This window comes from Acinonyx jubatus, chromosome A3 (genome assembly GCF_027475565.1).
Source record: "Acinonyx jubatus isolate Ajub_Pintada_27869175 chromosome A3, VMU_Ajub_asm_v1.0, whole genome shotgun sequence".
Taxonomy (NCBI): Eukaryota; Metazoa; Chordata; class Mammalia; order Carnivora; family Felidae; genus Acinonyx; species Acinonyx jubatus.
Genome location: NC_069388.1, coordinates 69,201,613 through 69,222,907, shown reverse-complemented (window position 1 = coordinate 69,222,907; position 21,295 = coordinate 69,201,613).

Below are 21,295 nucleotides of genomic sequence, written 5' to 3'. Positions count from 1 at the left end.
TACTGCATATTGTACAATTCCATTTATAGGGCATTTTGGAAAAGGCAAAACAAATATTGGTTAGCAGAGGAGAAGGAGAATGGCTACCTACAAAGGAGCAGTATGAGGGAATGCTTTGAATGATAAAATTTTGTGTCTAATGACTGTAGTTGTGGAAATACACCTCTATGCATTTGTCAAATCCTACAGAATTGTGTATCATCCTATAAAATAATTGACTGGTACTGCTTAAAAATGCCTAAGGAAGACAGGGAAAGACTGAAGATATCACAGTAATGAAAAGCATTAAGTAGAGATAACTAAATGCAATGTAGGATCTTATTCTGGATATTAGACATAAAATTAACATTAGTGTTAAAACTGATAAAATTGGAAAAAAGTGTGTATTGTACCAATATATTAATGTATTAATAATAATTTGCCAATTTTGATAATTGTTACATAAAACAATGATATATGATGATTCTCTGGTATCTGTGAACCATGGTATAATTCTAAATGTAACCATCAAAATTAAATCACAATAGAAAAATTTAAAAATATTTATACATTCTAGAAAACTGCATTGTATTGTGTATGAATTGTACTTGAATTGGGGTTTTCCTAAAAAATAAAAGATGCAACTCTTCACAAATAAACAGAAATTGGGTAAAAATGAAATCCCAACATATGTAACTAAAAATAAATATCATCTTTATCATGAAAATTTCAAAATTTTACTAAAAAAGCGGGATATATCATATATTTAGATGAAAGATATGAATTTGTAAAGATGTCAATTCTCCACCAAATAAATTTACTGGAATCTTAATAAAATTAGAAATATTTTTTAAATAGAATTTGACAATATGATTCATAGTTCATATATAGAAATAAATGTAAAATAATGAATCAATTTATGATAAAAATATGATTTAGAAAGTCAATTCCTTCTTAGATTTTAAAACTTTATATAGTTATTAAAATATTGTGGCATCAGCATAGGAACAGATAGTAAAATCTATAGAAAAAATAAAGAGCTTAAATATATGTGTGGTAGGTTAATATTAGAGTGACACTTCAAATTAATGTAAAATATTAGACAATTTAATAGTGTGGGGGAAATTTGTTATCTATTGGAACAATATATGATTGCTTTCTTTTTTTTTTTTTTTCAACGTTTCATTATTTATTTTTTGGGACAGAGAGAGACAGAGCATGAACGGGGGACGGGCAGAGAGAGAAGGAGGCACAGAATCGGAAACAGGCTCCAGGCTCTGAGCCATCAGCCCAGAGCCTGATGCGGGGCTCGAACTCAGGGACTGCGAGATCGTGACCTGGCTGAAGTCGGACGCTTAACCGACTGCGCCACCCAGGCGCCCCGATTGCTTTCTTTTTAAAACATGCACAAAAATAGTCCCATATTGATTAAAAGGCAAGGTATAAAATCATTAGGACATCTATATAAAAATATGCTTATTCCCTTTCTTTAAAAAGTATTCATAATCATGATACAACTAATACATGAAAAGATTATATAGTAGTTGAGGATCTTACTAACACTACTTAAAGTAAGAAACAAGTCCCCCAATTGTAAATTTTTTTATTTTAATTGTATTTAAATTAGTTTTTAGTGTTTATTCATTCTTAGGAGACAAAGTGTGGGGGGCAGGGGAAGAGAGAGGGTTGGAGACACAGAATCTCAAGCAGGCTGCAGGCTCTGAGCTGTCAGCACAGAGCCCCCCACAGAATTTGAACTCATGAACCAAGAGATCATAACCTGGGCTGAAGTCAAACGCCCAACTGACTAAGCCACCCAGGCACCCCATATTTTTATTTATTTTTAAAAATTTATTTATTTTGAGTGAGAGAGAGAGAGAGAGGGCGCATGAGGAAGGGGATGAAAGAGAGGGAGAGGGTGAAACCCAAGCAGGCTCCATGCTGTCAGCACAGAGTCCCATACAGTCTTGATCCCACGAATTGTGAGATCATGACCTGAGCTAAAATCAAGAGACAGATGCTTAACGGACTGAGCCACCCAGGCACCCAAGCCCCCAAATTTTAGAAGAATAAAACAATAATATTCATTTCTTGTTCAAAGTAACAATCCACTGTTATTCTTCTAAGAGCTGATTCAGGGTCTCAGGTCCCTTTCACCTTGTAGTTCCATTCTAACTCATGAGGCTCCCAAAGCCCCACTATGGGTGGTCTCCATTTTGGCCAACTGTAAGGGAAAACTAACATAGAAGATCACATACGGGACATTTTGATGGGATGTCCGAATTTGAAGCATATACCTATTGGCTAGAACTTAGTCACATTCAAGAGAGACTATAAAATGTGGGAAGAAAATAAAATAGTTTGGGTGAATAGCTAGCATCATTCTGCCATAATTAGTAAGTGTAACTCCACTGAAATAAAATTTATCTGTGACTTAAGACACTGTAATTAAAGTTATAAGATAAAAAAAGGAGATGTTCTTAAAGGGATTAATATTTAGTCATATATAAGAGCTTTTACAAATAAATAATATAAAGACAACAGCTCAGTGGGAGAAGAGATAAAGCACAAGAACAGCTAATTCATATGAGAAGAAAGTTAAACTGTTAAGAAAACAGTCTCATGAAGTAGTAGTCAGGAAGTGAAAATATTTAAACATGAGACAATTCTTCACTTGTCACATTTACAAGAGTAACTAAGTGTAGGTTACTTTCAAGGTCATACCATATGTTTTGGGTAGTTACTTAACAGATTCTAAATGTATTATTAAAATAACTATTAAAAATAAATAAAATAGGAGTGCTTGGGTGGTGCAGTGGATTAAGCATACAACTTTTGATTTTGGCTCAGGTCATGATCTCACAGTTTGTGAGATCAAGTCCCACTTTGGACTGTGCTGACAGTGCAGAGCCTGCTTGGGATTCTCTCCCTTTCCCTCTCTCTTTCCCTCCTCCTCTTGTTCTCTCTCTCTCTCTCAAAATAAATAAACATTAAAAAATTATGTGATCAATGATAAAAATGCATCATAAATCAAGTATCCTGCCTAATCCTATGCTGTGCAAGAGATGTACATGAGACTTAATTGTTAAAAAGACAGAATAAAACTTCTAATACTGACATGTTTGAGGGAAAACAATGATTGTGGGGTGTGTGCAAAGGTAATTTGATAGTCTCTATTAAAATTAGCAAAAGGCATACTCTCTAACAAAACAAAGCCACAATGGGGATGCTTATTACATTGATGTTGAAACACTCAAAAATTATAAAATATCTAAATCTCTAAATATAATATGCTTTATCCATATTTATGATTACTATATAAGAGCTAAATAGTTTACATTTACATTTACGAAATGGCAACACCAGCACAAAAATAAATTGTTCATACTGGCTACATCTGGCAACAAAAGAGCAACTAAGGGAAGGTAACAGGTAAATGCATTTATATATAATATTTTTATTCTTTGAACTTTCACATCAAGCAACTATTAATATTTTATCATATTAACTCTTTTATCATGTTTCTCATGTTAACATTCTATCCTATTAACTCACTAAAACACAAGCATTAAAGCCTAGTTAAAATGAAAAGTTATAGTAAAAATCGGAAAAAGATCCTCATTTGTATATAACATACTGAGGAAATCCAAGAAAATCAATTAAAACATCATTAGAATTTTACCTTTAATCAACAAATTGTGGGTGGGGTTGAGCAAAAATTGTATGTTTCATATACACCTATATAACAAAGTTTCAACTTGAAGTATTAATCAGGTCGCTCTCACTGATCCTCATTCTCTTGCTTATATCCTGAGGGACATTTAACCTCCCTGGTACTAACTATGGCAGAACTAAGATTTGAAGAAAAGAAACATCTACTACTTAACTCTTCCCCAAACATGCCATCATTTTGACAAGATAAGACATGTCCCATGCAGGCGTAAGAGAGGAAGGTGAACAACTCAAATGGCCAAGAAAGAACTGACTGCAAGTATAAGAAGTACCTAAATGAGCAGAGGATATAAAGTTATAACAACAGCTCAGGAAAGGAAATGAGTCAAGATCGAGATGAGTCTGGGGATCAGCTGTCCCTGAGTGAAGATACTCATGCTAACTTCTGGGCTAGCCTGTGATTTAATTGAAGCCCTCCCTGAACTTGAGGGTAAGTACTCTTATAAGAACATGGAAGGAGTACCGGACCCTCTAACCAAGATGGAACTGCAATCAACACTGGGGAATTATCTGTGAAAAAGAATATCAACATAAATACTGACTCTAGTACTTTTTTAAAAATATTAATTAATATTAAGCAAGTAAAAACAATATACCTAGAAATAACTAATAAAAATAAAGAAATTTCAAACCTGTGCGATAAAGATTTAAAAATAAATCTGTAAAAATGAAGAGATATGTTCTTAAAGCAGAAGACTGAATATTAGAAAGGAGTAAATTAATTGAAATTTGTGATGATTAATTTTATGTTGCAACTTGAGTGGGCCACAGGATGCCCATATTAAACATGATTTCTCAGTGTGTCTGCGAGGGTGTTTCCTAAATGATGGAATGTTTCAATGAAAGTATAAAGAAAATAAGTTTTTAGGGAGGAATAATTTTAATTACAGCCTCAATTCAAGTTGTAACTTCCCCTAAATTTGGATATATTAAAGGGTTAAGTGTTTACTTATATATTTGATAGACTTAATTCATTTTATAATTTATATAAAATTGTATATAATTTGTATAAAAATAATTTTAAAAATATTAATAGTGGTAATTAATTAAAACTAGAAATGCCAATCAATATTAAAAATCTCACCAAAAACTGGAAAAATATTTGCCAAATAAGATATACAGTGAATAAACTGACAAAAGAAACACTATGAGCTCAATAAAACACAAATGGCTTATAGAAAAGAATATAAAATTACTAATAAATATTATTAGTGATCAAATAAATTTTAAAAATTAGATTAACAAAAATAATTTCATATTCACATTTGGCAAATTTTTACATGTGATGTTGGCAGCCTATCTTTGGGAAGGTTTGTTATTGCTTTCAGGCTTCTGGCCAAGGATTTGTTACCAGAACTTGTTACCATTTGTTACCATGACCACGCTTATCCATATGGTCCATCTCCTGTCTCTTGTCGCAAGCAACCACCTCTAGACTCACTCCAAAACTAGATATCTGGACAGTTTTATGTCCCTTGTCAAATCAGCTGACACATCTAGTTTTTTAATCCACAAAAAAGCAGTCTAGTTTATATAGCTGATGGTTCAATCTACTTTGGTTTATTTTAAAATAAATTTTGCTTTTTAAAGAAGACATTTCGAATTTTATGGACACTATTCATTCCCTTGACATTCTGAAAGACAGATTTGGTTTTATGAACCATTAAAAATGGTTTCTTTTAAACAAATGATTTGCACTAAAAAGATAAACTTTCAAATATCAAAAACATACACTAACAGACCTCATTCATTCTTTGAAATTGCTAAATAAATGGAGTGTACTAATCAGAAATGCCCAAAGTAATTTTTCTAGCTTATGTTCTTAGAATTACTTAAAGTACTTTGACAGTCAGTAAATATTTGGTGAATTTCTCACCAAAAAGCACCTGATATACACACAGCTAAAAAATAGTTATCATTTATATAATAATAAATGATCATAAAATAATAAATAATACATAAAAAAGTTTTTCTTTCAAAAATTGATCTAGAATATCATAAAATACACACAAGACAACCATAAAATGTTTAAGTATAAAAGGTAAATATATTTTTGTCTTGGTTTTCCAGGGACCAGGTAAGACTGGTCCAGGTAAGACCAGGTAAGACTATACATTGAGTTTCTAGAAAGAATTTAAAGAGAAAAATGACATTATCCTATCCAATTTTCTAGTTATAAAAATAACCTTTACTCCTTATCATTTTAAACCAACTGTTCAAGTAACACGATTTAGAAAAATCCACTAGGTATTCCACAACTTTACACTGATCATTGAATGCTTTGCTTTTATTCAATAGTGGAGAGGGTCATAAAATAGAATGAAGAACATAGGCTATTACATCTCCATTTACTCATTCTTATACAGAACTTAATGGCTATCCTAACATACAACACTCAAAAGTATTATAAAGTATAACTGCCATCCTAAAACTGGGGTAAAAGACTACATGTAAGTGCACAGTACTAAGTTATCATTATTAGAGTCATTATTGCTCTTGCTACCTTGAAAAGAAAAATGAGTCATAATTCCACCATTGCGACTTATAATCAACTCAATGCTAACTCAAAAATAGCCTTCATTTTTCTCCTCTATACTTCTGTTTTTATTCCTACAGAAAACCAGAAGTGTGGAAAAGATCACTATAAGAAATCTTGGCAGTGGGAAGGACAAAAAAATGTTTATTTTCCCTTTAGACACCTCTTAACACGGTTTTAAAGATTATTTTTCCCAACAATGAGTATCACGTGAATGCCCCTGTAGGAATTTTACTAAACAATCCTTGGATGCATTTGATGATCTAATGTGGACGAGGGTGTTTCATTATGTTTATTTGCTTCTGTGTTTTTACACAAATAAAAATCTCATTAAGGGCATTCCCACGATTCTTGTTTGCAAATACTGTTAAAGACCAACAAGAACTGGTTTTGGTATAGTCATGAGGGAAGTAGTAGGGATTATGACTATGCTGTTTAGAGAGGATGCAGAAGAAAAATAGGTGCCACTTTAGTAAAGATTAAAGGATAATGATTTCTCAAAGTGATAGAGTTTATACTGTTTATGTGGCAAGGGTAAGATGTTGAAGTAAGGGTACAGCAAGTATAATCAAAACAGGGCATAATACCAGCTGTGGAAGAAAATAAGCTTTGGTTTTTTTTGAACCCTATTCTGTGCTCACTAGGACACCCTAAATCTCTCTGTTGAGTTACAAAATTTCTTTGGGTACAAATTATTGCCACAATTTATGCAGATAGCAGTTACATTTACATCTAGCTGAAACCAAAGTCTATCCTTCCATCTCTAGATATAGATCATACTCTTTACAAATATTGTGTTAATAGGAGATAATACAAATTATTTAATTTCCTAATATTAGATATTTAAGATATTATATAGATTATTTTCTTATTTTTGTTTTAAAATTATATATTTATATATTTTATGATTTAGATTATGTTAGTATTTATTTGTTATATGACATTTATCTTCTTTTCAAAAGTCTTCAAAGCTTATGTTACCAGATAATTTCTATTTCACACCAACATAGAGTAACAGGGAGTAAGTAGATTTATCATCCTCACAAAAGCAACAAAAAGAACAAAACAGAAGAAACAACTAACTTCAAAACACATGATAAAAGAGGTACAGTTCTTCCTGAGTGAGGGGACACAACTAAGGTCCAATCTTACTGCCTGGAGAGAGGTGTCAGTTTGTAATGTAAAGAAAGTCAATGTACACAGAGCTCAGAGGTCTCCTTGAATCAGGGAAACATAAGTGGGAGTCTGGGGAGGGTACAGCAGAGTTTTCAGAGTACTAGAAAGCAAGGGTAAAGCTGAACTGAGAGGTCTGACTGAGGCTTTGGGGATAAGTACAGATCAATGCATGCATGCATGCAAAGAAACGACACAAGAACGGTAGGAGAATGAAAGAAAAACATTAGAGGAATAAGTTCCAAAAGTCACAAAGGATCAATAACAGTTCCTGTTACCACCAATAAAAGTGGGTAGTAATCGCTTAACAATTTATAAATGTGTGAATTCAACCCACCGTACATCTCAAACTTACATAATATTATGTGTCAATAATTTCACAATAAAGCTGGAAAAATAAAACACAAGCCACAGGCTGGGAGAAAATATTTGCAAATTATATATCTGATAAAAGGCTTACATCTAGAATACATAAAATACCCTGAAAACTCAAAAGTAATAAATAAAAATAAAAAGAAACAATAAATCCAAATAAGAAAGTGAGGAATCCAATGAAAAAAAATCAAAACATTTGAACACAAACTTCATCAAAGAAGATAAGCAAGTAAGACCTAAAATTTGTAGGATTAGCAATTAGGTAATTGCAGTATAAATGTACAGTAAAATACCACTCAACATTTATAATGGCTGAAATTTAAATATTAATCCAATAAGACATTGGTGAGAACATGGAGTACCTAAAACTCTTATACCTAAAACTGCTTGGGGAGATATAAAATGATACATCCAGTTTGGAAATCTGTTTGGTAGTTCTATAAAAGTTAAACATACACCTACCATGTGACCTAGTCATGAAACTCTTAGGCATTTACCAAAAAAGAAATTAAAGTACATATTCATTCAAGACTCATATGTGAATGTTCATAGCAGCTTTGTTTGAAATAGCCAAAAACTAGAAATAAACCCAATGTCTATCAATAGGTGAATGCATAATAAAATCTGTGGTATATCCATAACAGAATACTATTTAGTACAAAAGAGCAATAACATATTGATACATGTTACAACATGGATGGGTCTCAAAATAATTATCTTTTTATTTTAATCTTTTTTTAAGTTTTTTTTTGTTTTTTGTTTTTTGTTTTTTTGTTTTTTTGAGAGAGAGAGAGAGAGAGAGAGAGAGAGAGAGAGACAGAGTATGAGCATGGGAGGGGCAGACAGAGGAGGAGATACAGAATCTGAAGCAGGCTCCAGGCTCTGAGCTGTCAGCACAGAGCCCTATGTGGGACATTAACTCACAAACCGTGAAATCATGACCTGAGCAGAAGTCAGACACCTAACCAACTAAGCCACCCAGGCACCCCTCAAAATAATTATGTTAAGGGAAAGAGGCTAGATAAAAAAGAGTATATATTATAATCAGGAAAATGCTTATTAACCTATCATGACAGAAGCTGATCAATGGTTACATAGGGTTAGGTTGTGGGGCAGATAGATAAATTACTACAGTGAACAAAAACTTTGGGAATAGTGGATATGTTTATTGTCTTAATTTTGATCATGGTTTCATGCATGTAAATGTGTGGATGAATAGATGTTTCAAAACTTGCACACTTTAAACCTGTGCAGTGTACTTTATATCAATTTAAACTTAATAATTATATTAGTTAGAAATCCATAAATCTGTTATCTGAAAGCTGGGGACTCAGGTAAGCTGGTGATGAAAGTTCAATCTGAGTTCAGAGGTCTGAAAACAAGAGCACTGATGATGTAAGTCCCAGTACAAGGAAAGGAGAAGATACGTTCAAGTAGGCAGAGAGAAATAATTGTCCCTTTCTGGGCCTTTTTGTTCTACTCAGGTCCTCAGTAGATTGGATATTTCTCATCCACATTGGGAAGGGCAGTCAGCTTTATTTAGTCTGTTGATTCAAATGCTAATTTCATTCAGGAAAACTGATGTTTGGGATCCACCATCTCCCTCTCAGTCTTTCCCTTGCTGGATGCACGTGGTTTCTCTCCCTTTCTCAACAACAACAACAACAAACAAAAAACAAAAACAAAAAACTCCGAGTCTTCTATATTATCTACAAAAAAAATTTTTTTAGTTAAAAAAATTAAACTGTGTGTGTGGATATATATATCACATAACACATTTGAATTGACAATATTAAGCTCAAGCCAAACAGTATGCCAATACAAGGTTCAGATCACTAAGTCATAATCAAATTTGTTCATAAGGAACATTTCCTAGTCACTCCAGATAATACTGATTATCATCCCAAGTAACAAGCTTGAGAATATCTAAAAGAAACTTCTAAAATTTTATACCATATTTCTATCCTTTGACCAAGGCTCAGTGGCATAGTGAAAGTCCTGTTTTATTAACCACACAAAGATATCATCTCCTCCTTCTCACAACCTCTTCCTGACTTTTATCCCCCTTTACAGAACCTCTCTTTCCATCTCTCATATCTATTCTATCCCATGTAGCCTACATCACTCTACTCTTTACTCATCATGTTTTATTAGTGCCTCATTATTTCAATAATGCAATCTAGGAGCACCTGGTTCCTTGTAAAGCATATGACTCTATCTCAGCATTGTGAGTTTGAGCCGCAAATTGGTAGAGAGATTACTTCAAAATAAAATCTTTAGGGGTACCTGGATGGCTCAGTTGGTTGAGTGTCCAACTTCGGCTCAGGTCATGATCTCCCAGTTTGTGAGTTCGAGCCTGGCATCAGGTTCTGTGCTGTTAGCATGGCATCCACTTTGGATCCTTTGTCCCCCCTCTCTCTCTGCACCTCCCCTGCTTGTGCACTCTCTCTCTCTCTCAAAAATAAATAACATTTGAAAAATAAAATAAAATAAAATCTTTTAAAAGGTTAATGAAATCCAGAGGTTTCTTCTCCTAGAATAAGATAGGTTAGATCTTCATAAGTCACTTTCTGCTTAAAAATTTTAGCTTGTCATTTGACAAAATTTAGTATCTCATGATAAAAAATTCTCATAAAGTGGGTTTGGACAGAACATACCTCAACATAATAAAGATTGTACATAAAAAATCCACAGCTAACATCATATTCATGAAAAACTGAGAGCCTTTCCTCTAAGATTAGGAGCAAAACAAGGTTGTCTACTCTTTGTTTTATTAAACACAGTACTAAATGCCCTGGCTTCTATTAGAAACTATTAGACAAGAAAAAATAAATAAAAGATATCCATACTGATAAAAAAGAAGTTAAACTTCACTATTTTCAGAAGTAATATTATGCACAGAAAACCCTACCAAAAAAACCTACTATAGGTAGTAATAAATGAATTCAGTAAAGTTGCAGAATACAAAAGTAGTACCCAGAAATCAGTTGAGTTTCTATACACTAATAATGAAGTAGCAGAAAGAGAAATTAAAAAAAAAAGACAACTTCAATTTATAATTACACCAAAAATAACAAAATACGTAGGAATAAACTTAACCAAGGAAGTAAAAGACCTATACTCCAAAAACTATAAAACACTGATGAAAGACCTTGAAGATAATACAAACCAATGTAAAGATACTCCATGCTCATGTATTGGTAGATTGTTAAAATGTCCACACTGCCTAAAGCAATACACAAACTCAATGCAATCCTAATCAAAATACCAATAGCATTTTTCATAGAACTAGAACACAAATATTCCTAAAATGTGTATGGAACCACAAAAAACTCCAAATAGCCAAAACAATCTTGGGAAAGAAAAACAAAACTAGAGGTATCACAATCACAGATTTCAAGATACACTACAAAGCTACAGTAATCAAAACAGTATGGTACTGGCACAAAAATAGACAGACACAGAGATCAACAGAATGAAACAGAGAGCCCTGAAATGAACCTATGCTTATATGATCAATAAATCCATTACAAAGGAAGTAAGAATATACAATGGGGAAAAGACAGACTCTTCAACAAATGGTGCTGGAAAAACTGAACAGTTACATGCAAAGAATGAAACCTTCTTATGCCATACACAAAAATAAACTCAAAATGAATTAAACACTTATATGTGACATCTATAGCCATAAAATTCCAGAAGACAACACATTAATTTCTCCAACATTGGCCATGGCAACATTTTTCTAGGTATATATACTAAGGCAAGGAAAACAAAAATAAAAATAAACTATTAGAGTTATATCAAAATAAAAAGCTATTGTATAGCAAAGAAAATCATCAACATATAGAAAAGTCAAGTGACTGCATGGGAAAAGATACATATCTATATCTATATCTATATGTATATCCATATCCATATCTGTGTATAGATATGGATATGGATATACATATAGATATAGATAAATGCTATATATGTGATAAAATGTTAATATCTAAAATATATAAAGAACTGGGGCATTTAGGTGGCTCAGTTGGTTAAGTGTCCGACATCAGCTCATGTCATGATCTCACGGTTCACGGGTTCAAGCCCCACGTCTCTGTGCTGACAGCTCAGAACCTGGAGCCTACTTCAGATTCTGTGTACCCCCCTCTCTCTCTGCCCCTCCCTCACTTGCACTGTCTCTCTCAAAAATAAACATTAAAAAATTTTTAAATATGTAAAGAACTTACACAACTCAACACAAAACAAAAAACATACAATCTGATTAAAAAATGGGCAGAGTACTTGAACAGACATTTTTAGAAAAAGACATATAGATGGTCAACAGACACACGAAAAGATGTTCAACATCACTAATAATCATGGAAATGAATATCAAAACCACACTGAGGTATCACCTCACATCTGTCAGAATGGCTAGAATAAAAAACATAAGAAAAAACAAGTGTTGGTAAGGATGTAGAGAAAAAAGGAACCCTTGTGCATGCTTGTGGAAATGTAAATTGATACAGCCAATGTCAAAAGAGTATGGAGTTTCCTCAAAAAATTAAAATAGAAAAACTATCTGGTCAAATAATTCTACTACTGTGTATAATATCTAAGAAAATGAAAACACTAATTTGAAAAGTTATATGTTCTATTTTACTGCAGCATTACTTAACAACAATCAGGATAGAAGCAATCTAAGTGTCCATCAAAAGACAAAAGGGTAAGGAACATGTGGTATATACATAGAACATAATATTATGTAACCGTAAAAAAGATGATATTGTGCCATTTGCACAACATGGATGAACTTAGTGGGTATTATGCTAAGTGAAATATGTCAGACTGAGAAAGACAAATACCACATTATTTCACTTATATGTCTAAAATAAACAAAATCTAAACCAAATCTAAACCAAAACAAAACAAATGAAAAACCAAACAAAAAGCAGAATCAGATCTGTAAATACAGAGAACAAACTGATGGTTCCCAGAAGGAGGGTAGAGGATGGGCAAAATGAGCGAAGAGGACTGGGAGATATGGGCTTCCAGTTATGGAATAAATAAGTCATGGTAATAAAAGGCACAGCATAGGGAATAGAGTCAATGATACTGTAATACACTTGTACGGTGACAGATGGTAGCTATACTTGTGGTGAGCATATCATAACATGGACAGAAGTTGAATCACTATGTTGTATATCTAAAACTAATGTAGGGGCACCTGGGTGGCTCAGTCGGTTGAGCATCCAAGTTCGGCTCAGGTCATGATCTCATGGTCAGCAAGTTCGAGCCCCGTGTCGGGCTCTGTGCTGACAGCTCAGAGCCTGGAGCCTGCTTCAGATTCTGTGTCCCCCTCTCTCTCTCCACCCCATCCCTGCTTGAGCTCTGTCTCTCTTTCAAAAATTAATAAACATAAAAAAATTTTAAACTAATGTAATATTTTGTCAACTATGCTCAAAAAATATTTTAGCTTGTCTATTATCTTGAAACTGTGTTGGACCCTCTTTCTACTTGGTTACTAATGTGAATATATGAATCTCTCTGTAAGTCCTATATTCGTGGGACAATTCCAATACCTACTTTCCTCCAGAATTAGGTATATCTGTTCTTCTCTATAAATAGAGATAAAATTATGCATATAATTATGTAAAATAAACATATAGGTATGTGCCTGTATTTTTTTTCCTTTTTTATGCATGTACCTGTCTTCAGTGAGAGTTAGCAACTGTCCTTTTGTTTACTGATTATATGTTCTTTTGTAAATAAATGTTGAGTTCACCTTCCACCTATTTGGTCTCTAATTATATCATAACTTTATATAAGTCCTTTATATAAATTCTACACTTTATATAGCATTATAATTTAGCCTGCTTATCCTTGTATCCCCACTGTTAATTGTCTTATCTTACATTTTTAGTTAAAGCAACTTGCCAATGAAATTTTTGACTGGCAGTCCAAAAGGTATTACATTTTTTTCTTCTAATGTTGATATGTGGACTGCAGCTGGTCAATTCCAAAGATAGAGACAATTGGAACTACTTGATAATGTTGCAGGTGTGAAAGTGTTGACAACTGACAATAAAATATGTTGGGAACAACTGTCTCCTTGAACAATATGACAGTGTATTTTATTTGCATGATGCATTGCTTATGCAGAATGGTTCATAACTGGATTACTAGTATCACTCAGTATTGAATAAAGATTGTCCTTGAATGTTTTCAAAGTCATCTTAAACTTTGCTAAGTCTCCTTTGAATCTGTTACCATTGTTCCAGTGCATAAAAATGGTCAATCTTGGTTGATTAATGAGAGATAGTAATGATTTTAACTGAAAGGGACCCTAAAGATTTTTCTTTCATCTTCTCATTTTATGTCTAAAAAGAAAGTGAGACTCAGGGAGGCTAAGCAACTATTACAATTTAAAAAAATAATAATAAAAGTCAGGTCAATAACTAATACATGGTTCTCCCTGATTTCCAGTCCAGAATTTTTTTTTTCTATTGTGCCACATTATCAAGTTACTTCAATTGGAATATCCACAGTTGTTTAAAAATCAGAATTGAAATACTTGGTAAAGCTCCATTCTTCCTATAGTCATGTGATGTTTCTATCTAACAAAAGCGTATACAAATTCTGGACATAGTGAGAAAAACAAAACCATCTTATTCCTGAAAAAGATTCTGTTTCTGCATTCTAGAGAAAGATTTTGCCATGTTATGGGGATGACTCATCATAAAGGAGTTCATGTGGCTAAACTACCACAGTTATTAATGTTTTAATTTGGGGAAACAAAATTAGAATACACAAAATTAAAAACCAATGTATAAAACAGTTGTTGCAACCGAAGGTCTTTTATACAAAAGTCGCTTGTCAATATATAGCTTCAGTGCACATAGTTTAAACATGCTCTTTATCCTATAAAGGGAATCTCCAAATCTTCTTTGAAACATTTGAAATAGTTTCATGATAGAGTAAAAAATTGTGAGAAATCTCAGGTGCAGACTAATATAATCACTGAACCCTACAGGACCGAAGAAAATCACAGGCAGAAAAATGCCAAGTAAGGTCACAACCTGTCAAGAGATTAAGATTTAGAGATTTTGAGTTTTGTTTTTTTAAACTAATGGCCAATTAAAAAGTGACTATAGCAATCCCAAGAGGAAACAACTAGAATTATCTGTTGGTCATTTTATTAGCATTTATTCTTTAAAGATTTTTGGATTACTGCCAATTTGTAATTCAAAATTCAATTACTTGAGTTCAGATCTTTGTGTCCTTTTTAGATGAGGCAAAGATTCTCCTTACAAACATACTCTAGAGAAGATTAGAACATCAAACTTGGCCAAACCTTTACTCACCAACACATATATTTTCCTACCTTAATCCTTTAAAATAAAGCATTGTCCTTTATTCCAGAATGACAGAACTTTAAAGCTAAGAAGAACCTCAAAGTTCAACAACAAGGGCATTAACATATTTTTTAAGTTTATTATTTATTTTGAGAGAAGGAGAGAGACCCTGAGCAGGAGAGGCAGAGAGAGACAGAGAGAGAGAATCCCAAGCCGACTACACACTGTCAGCGCAGAGCCTGACTCAGGGCTCAAACTCCCCAACCGTGAGATCATGACCTGAGCCAAGATCAAGGGTAGACCTCTTAAATGACTGAGCCACCCAGATGCCCCATGGGCATTAGTATTTTACAAATGTCTCAGAAAAATTAGTGCCGTACCCAAGTACTTGTAAACTAGAAGATACTACTACAACCTAAATCCTGAACCCTGAACCCAGGGTTATTGCCACTACACCATGCTGTCTCTACCAGTTGGAATAAGGAATTTAAACAGTAGTTCATTTTAGTGCTATTTCCATCAAGATTTTATATTCTTTGGTGATACTTTGCATAAAGCCTGCTTCAATCATTCAAATATAAACTTAAAAGGCGGATTTTCTTCCATTTAAATCTGCATTGTTCATCTGTTTTAGCTTTAAAGCAGCCAGCAGGGAATGCAAACAGAGCTGTTTGAAGCCTAGACAAGTTCCTGAATGAAACTCAGTGCTGTCTCCTTGTGAAGCAGTAATAAACATTTACATTTGGGAAATGGTTGAAACCTTAGGGAAAAAATGAAGCCCTAATGATCTCTTGTTGGGGATGGAAAGTCTAATGATACATAATAGTAATTATGACAACAATAATAATGATAAATCGTGATTTGACAATGGGTTGGAAATAGAAAGCAATGAGCTTTGGAGGAAAAAAATGAGACAGTTTATAGCATATTTTGAGGAACACAGGTGCTCTTAGCTTCAGTCTGTTTCTGGGCCTATATAAAAACATCAAGTGAAAAGTGACAGATGCCGCCTCTTTCCTGCTGCTCTTGAAAACTTACTTTTTTCTATTAAGAATCAAGTGCTTGAGTTCTTGCATAGTGTAAACAGAATCGTTTGTCAAACTTTAATTCAACATAAAACTCTAGAAAAATGACTGTGACTGGGTGACTATCACATTGAGTCAAGGTCGTTTTCTTTGGTTGCTCCCTTTATTTCTGTATTTATCATAAAACCCTGTCAGTGCCCTTTGGAGTGTTTTCTTTTGTTTGTTTTTGGGTTTTTGTTTGTTTGATTGGTGGTGTGTTTTCTTTTTTTTTTTTTTTTTTGGTAACTTGCTTTTTTTTGCTATTTCACATATGCTTTACTATCTCCATTAAAATGTATCTTTATATCATTTTCATTCTCACTTTTATCTCTAATCTTTCACTGATAATAACCCCTATAATGTGATGAGTTTTCTGGGCAGTAGCCATCCAACATACTTTTTATGTTTGCTTCAATCCCATGCTGTGTTAGGCATACTTTTATAGTACACTTGTGCTGGTTTAAATACATCTGATATTGTGCTGCACCACGATCAATATTTTAGAGCACTACTTATTATCTGCTATGTTATAAATTTCTAGGGAGATTGCAATTTAAGAGTAACTTCTCGTAACTTTGAAGCTCTAGAAATATTCCATAACTAGACCCCAAATTTTACACAATGGGTTCATAAGTGTTACTTTGATACACAAAATATATTTCATCCAAAAGTCATCTTTATCCTGTCTAGCCTGCTCACATGTGCTATTGGAAAAGATCAAGGAAAACATTTCCCTCCTTTTATTTTATGAAGCTTTTCCAGAATGAAGAACATTACAATAACTGCTCATCATACTAAGAAAAGGAGCTTGAGAACTTAAGCCACATTAAGAACTTAAGAGTATCTATGCAAATCAGCAAATCCTTAAATGCTCCCTAATGCATTATTACAGAAATATTAACTGCAGATTGGATCAAATGCTATCCAATCAGTCCCACCTTCCATTCTCCCCAAACAACAACAATAAAAGCAACAATAACCATTAAAAACAGATGGGAAAATCCTTAGAACTCCATGTAACTGAAAGGAATGGAAAAGCATAGTGGACCTTGAAGAAAAGGTAAATAAACTTGCTCAACATTTGGCAATGATGCAAGTCTGCTCCATATTCTCATTCCCCAAATGATTCAAAAGACAAACTTATAGAGTTGAGATATTGGAAAGATGATAAGATAGAAACTTATAAGTATTATCCTAATATCTATATTTTAATAATAAAATTATTTAAATCAAAGGTAATTTTCAGCAAAAAAAAACTATAAAATATGATCCCCTCAAGTTTTTTTTTTCTTTTAACAATTCCATTGAGATAGTTTCTGTTACACTCCTCTCCCAATCCAACCATTAGATTTTCCTTCAGTGTTAGGTATAGTTTCTTAGTTTGGTTAACCTCACTGAAAATGGAATAGTGTATCTGCAACTTTACTGGGTCTACTTCATGATTTCCCAGATGAAAGCTGCCAGCAACCAAACAAAAGGGAGGTTAATGCTAGTCCCTTCATATTCTGTCCACTTGATCCAGCCTATTGTAGATCTCTTTCTGTTGCAGAAGGTTAAATGGTACGGGCTTTGACATGCATCCTCTGCATATCTCTAAGATAACAATATCAAATCTAACTCAGTATTCAGTAAATTTGAGAAGAAGATTGAGGACACGTGAAGACATTATACAAACCATAAGAGGAAACAAACATCTGTTAGGGGAAAAGTGCAAGTATTTCCATTGAAATGGGTAAATAATAAACTTAAATAAGTTATAAAATGTCTTTGTAAAATTGCTGAAGGGAAAATAGATAATAACATTAACTAAGTAAGAAAATCTCAGGTAAAATAAAAACTGTATTTGACCAAGTCTTACCGTCAAAGAGTTGAAATGCAGAATTAACTTTGTAGGTAACTGAATATGGGTGCTAAATGAGGGGTCTTCAGTTATAATGAGATAAGAAAGTATGAATCTATAACAGACATGAATGGTAGAATGCAGAAATATAATCCTTCAATAATAGTCATTTTAAAGGACAGAACAGCAGATAGACCAGCAATAGCAATCATATGTGGAAAAGATGAAAATTTGCATATGAGATTGGGAATTGGGAAGCCTGACTATTCAATGCTAAAAACATGAAGCAGAAAAAAATAGCAAGTTATATGTTATTTCAAGACAAGAAATATTTCAAGTTTTCAAGGAGGAGGAAAAGTTAATTTTACTAATGTGAAATTAGCTTCAGATACATCATCTGAAACAATAAACACCAGATCAAATTAAAGAATATAAATTTCAAGAGAAAATGATACAATTCAATAATTTACTAAGAGTGAGCTCTGATTTTTTTCACTATATTTTAAAAGAAACACTTCTATTTTTTTAAGAGTTTATTTTTTAGAGCATTTAGAGCATTCACTGAGAGTGAAGTACATTTATTTCCCATATGCCGTCTACACACATGCATTATCAACATCACTCATCAGAACGGTACCATTTTTTACCAAGAACAAATCTACATTAACATGTTATAATAACCCAAAGACCATACTTTACCATAGGGTTCACTAAAGGTATCGTGCATTCTATGAATGTGGATAAATGTATAATGACACATTTCCATCATTACAGCATCATGAAGAGTATCTCACTGCCTTAAATATCTATGCTCCGCCTATTCATCCCTCCACCCTACTCCAACAACCACTGATTTCTTTACTATCTTCAGAGTATTGCCTTTTCTAGAATGTCATACAGTTGGAATCATATACTCTGGAGCCTTTTCAGATTGGCTTCTTTCACTTATGCATTTAAGGTTCCTCCATGTTTTTTCATAACTTGATAGCTCATGTCTTTTTAGTTTGCATAATATTCCATTATCCATACCCATATATACATATATTTATGTATGAATGACAATTTCTTCCTTAAATGTTTGGTAGAATTCACCAATAAACATTTCCCTTTTAATATCCAAATTCTGTAGCCCATCAAACCCAACATTGTGTTTCTGAAAATTTCACCAAAGAACATTTTTAAAGTGACAATTTTGTTTGTGATAACATTAAACAGTTGAAATATGACTTTGGTTGCCCATACTTTTCCTCAGTTAAGTACCTAAAGTTTATGCAAAAAAACTCTGTTTTTCAGCCTATACCCATAATGAATTAGTTAAAATCTAACAATCCTAATTATTAAATACAACTACAATTTTGAGAGATAGAAGTAATTTTCTTAGACAAGTTTTTATCTTAATTTCCAAAGTCAACATTCAACCAAATTAATTAGCAATAATTAATTTTCACACTTTTTAAAGCTGGCTAAAGTTATTGAATTTTACTTCTCATTTATGAGTCTTCTTCCTATAGATGAAGTTACATTATCAAGAACTATCCATAATCAAGGTCAATAACAATTTGAAAGTGAGAAAGGTAGTGGTTGTATTGCGCAAGAGTAAGGATGCTTAGGGATTAAAATGTTTTTATGATAATGTATTAAGTAATAAAATGAAAGTTACTTAGATTTAATGGAAGTAAATTATTAGTTTTACATAATGATTTAATAAAAATATGCCAATAATGTGGCAATGTATCTGAACATAAATTTTACTTCACATGCAGAAAAGGGTGTTTGAAAGTTTAGTTGCCTAGGGAGTTTAGGAAATAATTATTTTTGGTACATTATTTGGTCTTTGGAATCACAAAGCATTCTTGTAATACAATGATACACATTATATTCATAAATCTTAGAAATATCACCAGATAGCATCTAATGTTGCCATGCGTATCAAAAATAAATCAGCATGGATATTAACTGTTAAATTGGTCTGCTTGTATTCAAAATAAATTGACAATACATAGCAACAGCCTTAAAACGTTGGAGGCCCTTTGCATAATAACTTACTTTCTAATTTCCTATGGGAATAATAGGACAAAGGGATAAACATATATGTATGGCAGTGTTCATCGCAGTTCTAAAACAGCAAAAACCAAAAGCAAATTAAATCTCTCATAATAGAAGATTTCCAAATAAAAATGGTAATATATTATGGCATTAAAATAACTATTTAAACTACATACCATATGTATAGAATCATTGCACTGAAGAGAAAAGTTCTAGAAACTGTAAGTCAAAATACTGAAATTGGTGAACATTTAGGCAGCAAAAGGAGGTGGTTCTGTAAGATTTTATAACTTTTTTTTCCCATCCATATGGTCTATGGAATTTAAAAGAAAAAAAATTAGAGATAGAGATGGGGAGTAAATAAGTGTCAAAGGATCAGGATAGTCTCATGGACTTTTTGTAGAATAGGATAAAAGTGCATGTGTGTAAGCAGATGATAATGTGTATGTATACATGTGCATATTTTTTCTTCTTGTTTATTAACCTTATAACTATCCAAAAATTATTTCTAATGCCATTATCCTGTATTGAATTTCCAAGAGATTTGACTTTCATGCTAAATTTTAACTAACAACTGAACCAGGTGTACGGTCTTCCAACAAGGATTGGACGCTTTGTAGCAGAAAATTAAAAAAACAAAATGCACTTTTACTTTTGAACATAAGACGCTGATATTACACTTTACTAACATCATAGGGAATTTTATACTCTAAGATCTTTTGTAGAAAGATCCTTTAGAGTCATTCAAAAACTAAAGTGTTTTTCTCTTATTAAGGCAGAAAATGAACAAATTCTTTAGCTATGGGCCCCTTTTTCTAGACTTCTCTCCCAAGCATAAAGGAATGTAGCAAGACTAATGCAGTCAAATCCAAAAATCAGTGATGATTCTTAGCTTAGCCAAGTATCAATACACAATTTCAGCAGGACATTCAGTGTATCAATCTAAAGCTTTTAAATATATTTAACCAGTAAGATTAATGAAACATCAATAAATGAATTGCTAATAGCATAAGACATTTCTTTCACCTGGAATTCTAAAAAGGATTGTTTTTTATTTATTTATTTTTATTTTTTTTTTCAATATATGAAATTTATTGTCAAGTTGGTTTCCATACAACACCCAGTGCTCATCCCAAAAGGTGCCCTCCTCAATACCCATCACTAAAAAGGATTGTTTAAACTCTCCCCCAGTGTTCAGGGTAGAGAAGGA